At 44.4% G+C, this 5,277-nt stretch overlaps 1 long non-coding RNA gene across 1 annotated transcript; it reads left to right on the top strand.

Annotated features, from left to right (window-relative positions):
* The first annotated feature begins 248 nt into the window (after positions 1–248).
* Positions 249–2,350, top strand: LOC311443640. The gene is made up of 4 exons (XR_014697370.1): positions 249–406; positions 507–553; positions 1,809–1,891; positions 2,042–2,350. It is a non-coding gene; the product is annotated as an uncharacterized lncRNA (long non-coding RNA).
* Positions 2,351–5,277: the final 2,927 nt, after the last annotated feature.

Below are 5,277 nucleotides of genomic sequence, written 5' to 3'. Positions count from 1 at the left end.
AGCCGGGGAGCGGCCCCGTGGCCGGCGGGGCGATGGGTCGCGGGCAGCGCCTGGAGCCGCCCGGTGCTTAGGGGCTGGGGATTTGGGGCTGGGGGCTCGGGTCGGGGGCGATCAGCACTCCTTGGCCGCCTGTCCCTGCGGACGCTCCCCGGCGTTGCTCGCAGCTCCCCAACCCCTCCCGCAAACACTCGCGCTTTTCCCCATCCCCAACTCGGCGCAGGCTGAGGAAGGTGCTGCGGCCGCGTTTGGGTTTTAGCAGGGCACCCGTGGTGTCACCTGGCCGAATCGCGCCCAAAGGCCGCTTAACCAAAAGTACCTGCTGCCCACACAGCCAGCCCGCAGGGACGTTGCTGCGGGAGCCGCTGACATCTGTAATCCAAACCACGCATTACATTGCTAATGAGAGGTGTGAATTTGTTCTTCAAGTTTCTTTTTGCTACCTGCTTTATTCTTTCTTTCCCTCGTTATTTGTTTTTCTCTGAAAATACATTCTACTTTTCTTCCAGAATCTGGGCACTCCAGCTTGGGAATGGGGATTCTTTTATTTCACCAAGTAGGATTTTCATTTGCTTTAAGTCACTTACTGAAGTAAAAAATAACTGATTTGCAGCAAATTCCCTTACATCAGCATAAACGCGCCTTTTCTTTATGTTGAAGAGGGATGATAAAAGAATTGTTAATTGCAAATTTTGTTTTGGGACATTGAAATCTGCTTTAAAATGTGTGGTTTGGGTTCTCTGAGGCTGAGTCAGGTGAAAAAGAAGCAACGACAAAATGGCAGAGCAATTACTTAAAGAGGGGATCATGGAGGAGTGTTGTCAGATTTCTGTATGAAATTCAGGCAGACTGTAAACTGATAGGATCTCCCCTGCTGTAATAATCCAGCTTGTTTCACAAATACAAATTATGAACACTTCAAAATCTGTAACACAAATCAGGTTTCAAAACTGTACAGTTTCTTTTGAAGGAGCTTGTCTGTTCAAAAGGCTCTTGTAATTTTATTTTAGCAGGTTTTAACTCTGGATTTGAGGAGATAAAACAACCTGTTCAGAATTATAATGATGTTATTTGGACTCTTATGTTTAAATTAATGCAAGTGTTTCAGGTATTAACATCCTGTTTTCAGGTTTATAACAGCCTTAAAAATTTGGTTCAAGTTAAAAACAGACACAGAATGTTTCAACCTCATTGTGCCTTTTTCTAAACAAATGTTAATTGTTTAAACTAATTTTAATTTTAGTTGCAATTTTACAATAAAATTAAAGCTTGATGTATTTATCTCTGTTTGTATTTTCACATTTTAAGATGGTTGCGAATTAAAAAGAGATCGTCCGGTCCTTGTAATTTCATGTTATTTCTTCATTCAGTAGTGAAAAAATAAAGGGCAAGAAGAAACTAAAGTGGACTGTTCCTAAATACAGTAATTATTACAGAACAATCTTTGTGTGAAAAACATAGGAACATTCATCATATTTGTGCAGAAGTGGGATTTCCAGAATGACAGGACAAACAGCATGATGTGTCTTTTTAGATGTTTCTACTACAGAATCTATTCTTTTACAAATTGATTCCCCATATCCAAAATATCTTTATTTTTATGTTTTGCCAAGTATATTTGTTTTTATCTTAACATGTGTTTAATACATAAGTAGTTACAGGTAAGTAGACAATATAACTACAAGGACCGACTCCTAAATAATCTCACAATGAAAAATTTATGTCATTTCTAAATGCCTGTTTCTCAGCAAATTGTCTCAGAATACAGGAGAGACCCAGATTTTAATTGTGCAATCCCTCCTTCCACAAAGGATGGACAAAAGCAGCCCGGCAGCAGGAGCAGAAGAGCACCAGGAGCTGGGTGCCGGCTCGGCCCCAGTGTCCCGGTCCCCAGGCGAGTGTGGCTGCACTGGAGGCCGTCCCTTGGGGTGCTGGGGACAGCCTGGTGGCTGTGCCTCGACCCTGCCTGTCAGCTCCCTGTGAGGGTACAGTCCTCTTGCTGCAGATATTCCCATTCATAAAATCTTTTTCTGCTTTCTTACAGTGCAAAGGCAAATACTGGTGTGCATCAGAAATAAATAGGATCATAAGCAGAACCTATTCATCAAGCCCCTTATTTCCTGGAGTTCCTTTTCTGATCCCTGTTGCATGCATTGCATTATATTTCAAAATCTTTTTTTCCATATTTTGTTCTGTCATTTATTAAACATCAGAATATTTTCAGTGTGCTCAAATCCTACTTATTCAGGAAATCTTGCCCGGCAGGGCTTCGTGGCGCGAGAGCTCACAGTTCGGGGCCTAATCCCGAGCATTGTTTTTTTTATGGTGAAATAAAAAATGGAATTGTTCAAACTTGGCGTGTCCTTTCCTGTCTCAGATCAAGAATTAGAGCAGCAAATGGCATGGCTGTGGGGAAGTGGGGAGCTGGAGCTGCTCACGCCGGCCGTGCTCGCCCTCCTTGGCCAACAAGCGCTGCGGTGTGGCCATGGCACAGCCGGTGGCAGTGGGCAGGGGTGGCCGTGGGCATGGCCTGGGCAGGAGGGAGCTTCCCAACCACTGGCCTGGTCAGCATGGTGCTGGCCATGAGGAAAAAATGTTGTGGCTAATTTAAAATGGTGGAATGTAAGTGGTAAAGCCTTTCCCTTCTTTGCTCCATTCTATTTCAACAGGGCTTGAATAGATTATTATTAATATTATTATTTTTTAAAGCTCTGATGCAGTTCATTTTATTTTATTTTTTAATCCGTGGTGTACATTCCAAATATTTTTGCTATGGTTCTCTCGCCTGCTCTCTCCTCCTTCTGTTCTCGTTGTACCCTGGCCGCTGGACGGGCTGCGTTTGCTCTCAGAGCCGTAGCCATTGCCGCCCTGTGCATCAGGAGGATAGGATTATACGCACTTCTTTCAGACCCGAGGCATTACTGTTTCTTCACCATACTCAGCATCCAATTGTCTGGATCTATCTGGGTCCTAAATCCATCCTGAATTGGTTTCATAGCTGGCAGATTTGTGTGTTCCATCTTGTTTTGGGACCTGGCTTTCATATGAATATCTCAAATCATTTTATATTTTTCCAAGTAGAAGTTTTATTACATGCAGACAATCTGTATATGACTAGTGAAAATGAGAAGATAAAGGGCTGATTGAAAACACGTCAAATTCCAGTTTTTGCCAGGGTGCAACAAAACTGATTTTTATTGTGAAAGGAACAGTGACAAAACCTCTCGCTGTAAATGAATGGTCTCGCGCTGCCCTGTGGTGGAGAAATGGTTAAATTATGCACTCGTTGGAGTATGAAGGCAGTTCTTCTTTGCTGACAGATAGTTTGACCAGTGTCAGGTTATCCCGATGCGTTCAGCATACCTTCATTGCATCATAAATAAAACAGACAAATTACTTTTTTTTTCCTAGGGTGGAATAAGCACCGGGAAGGGGAGGGATCGGGGCTGGGGGTCTGTGATGGTTTGGAGGGGGGGAGTGAAGAATTAGAAGGAAAAGAAAAAAGAGAGAGATCTTTGCAGACACTCTATGAATCTCTGCTTGGCAGCTGAGAACAATGAGAAAAGCAAGCAATTACCTCGAATCCTTCCCCTTATCCAGACATAGGAAATATATTCCTGCCTGAGCCTTTTTTTTCTTCTCTCTCTCCCTCCCTTTCTTGCCCTCCCTCTCTCCCCCTCTCCCTCTCTCTCTTTTTTTCCCTTGTATATCTAATTTAATTCTTAGAGGAAGGCAAGGCAGATGTAACAAAGAAAGGAGGGTCTGTGCCGACGGGCCACTTCCTACCGCAGGACGAAGCCTTCCTCCATGAAAACGTTCCTTTTAATTCCGTGCCCTGGCAGACTTCTGCAATCGCTGCAGCAGCATCAATGAAAAATGAGCAGAAAGGTATTTTATAGCTCAAACTCTTTTACAAATTCCTCCCAAATAAAGTGGTGTGAATACTAAATCACCCTGTCCAAGCGCAGGAAGCTGACGTGTTCTTTAGCCTTCAGAAATCCATCCCAGAGGTGCAAATGGAGCCTTTCTCCAGATTTCCCTAAACTACTGTATTCAGTGGCCTCTTTACTAGCGGCTTCCGTATTCTCCTGGAATTTCTATAGGATTCAAATTTTTCTTCTGAGTCTTCCCCCCCTTTATTCCAGAGCAGCATCTGCAAGCATTTCCTTCGGGCTGCTGGGGGGGTAGCAGGGCTGTCCCCGTGTGTCTCCCTCTGGTGTCCCTGTCCCAGCCTGTGGGCTCTCCTGCACCTCGTGCCCATGGTGGTGCTGGGCTGCAGGGTGCTGCGTCCCCTCCCTCTGCCTTGGGTCTTCCACCAGCAGGAAGGCTGGTTTGCCTGGAGATATTTTGGCCTTTTAATTGCAGATAAACTTAGCTAGCAGCTTGAGCAGTATTATTATGCCGGTGTGCTCACTGCTGGGTGCTGCTGCTCTCTGTGGCTGTGGTGCACACCTGGAAGGGTGAGGACCAGCCCCGGATCAGGTCCCTCTCCCCCCCAGCCCTGGCGTTTCAGAGTCCACCAGCAGGGATTTTGCTTGCCCTATACTCTCTCAAGCAGACCTTCTCTTTCTGCTGTTTGTAATCATCCTAACGCCTGCATATTGTGATTTAAAAGTTGACAAATCGCCTATTTCCAGTGCCTGTGCTTTTAGAAGAAAACTGAAGCCACTATTAGACTTTTAATAATTTAAGATAAAAATGCTGTTCCTTAAGAATGTTCTTCGGCTATATTTTTACAGTCGGGGGATAGAAAGGAACATTACGGGAAATTTAAAGGAGGCTTTTGGTATTAAATCTTCACCTCTTCCACCAGATAACGCAATTCCGTAAATCTGCGCGAGACCTTTGTTTAACCCCCCCCACTATCTCACGCGAGGTTTTATAGGCGCCCGTCTCGCTGCCGCTCACAGGCGGTGTTTTACATAATACCCTTCAGCATCAGCGATATTAACCTTGATGGCATTATTATTGCTATTTACAGTTCATATGCTGGTAATGGTAAACCTGAATGGGATTAATAAAATAAATTAAGTGATGGAAATATTAATGCTATTAACAATCAGTAACAATAGTTGACAGCATAAGAAAAGGAATAACCTGCCATTAACCACGCAGGGTAGAGTCTCTCCAGCATATGCAGAAAGGTATCTGACACCTCGTTTTGATAAACCCAAGATTCATTTTCCTTCAAGCAACAACTTTGCTAGGGCCTTCACGCTTCTGTTTTGAAGCTGAGCTCTGGGCACATTTTTGATATCTGAGCACCTGGCACCGCGGCTC

The sequence above is a fragment of the Aythya ferina genome, assembly GCF_964211825.1.
Source record: "Aythya ferina genome assembly, chromosome: 12".
Taxonomy (NCBI): Eukaryota; Metazoa; Chordata; class Aves; order Anseriformes; family Anatidae; genus Aythya; species Aythya ferina.
The sequence above is the reverse complement of the archived record's forward strand: the minus strand, read 5'-3'. Positions and strand labels throughout refer to the sequence as shown.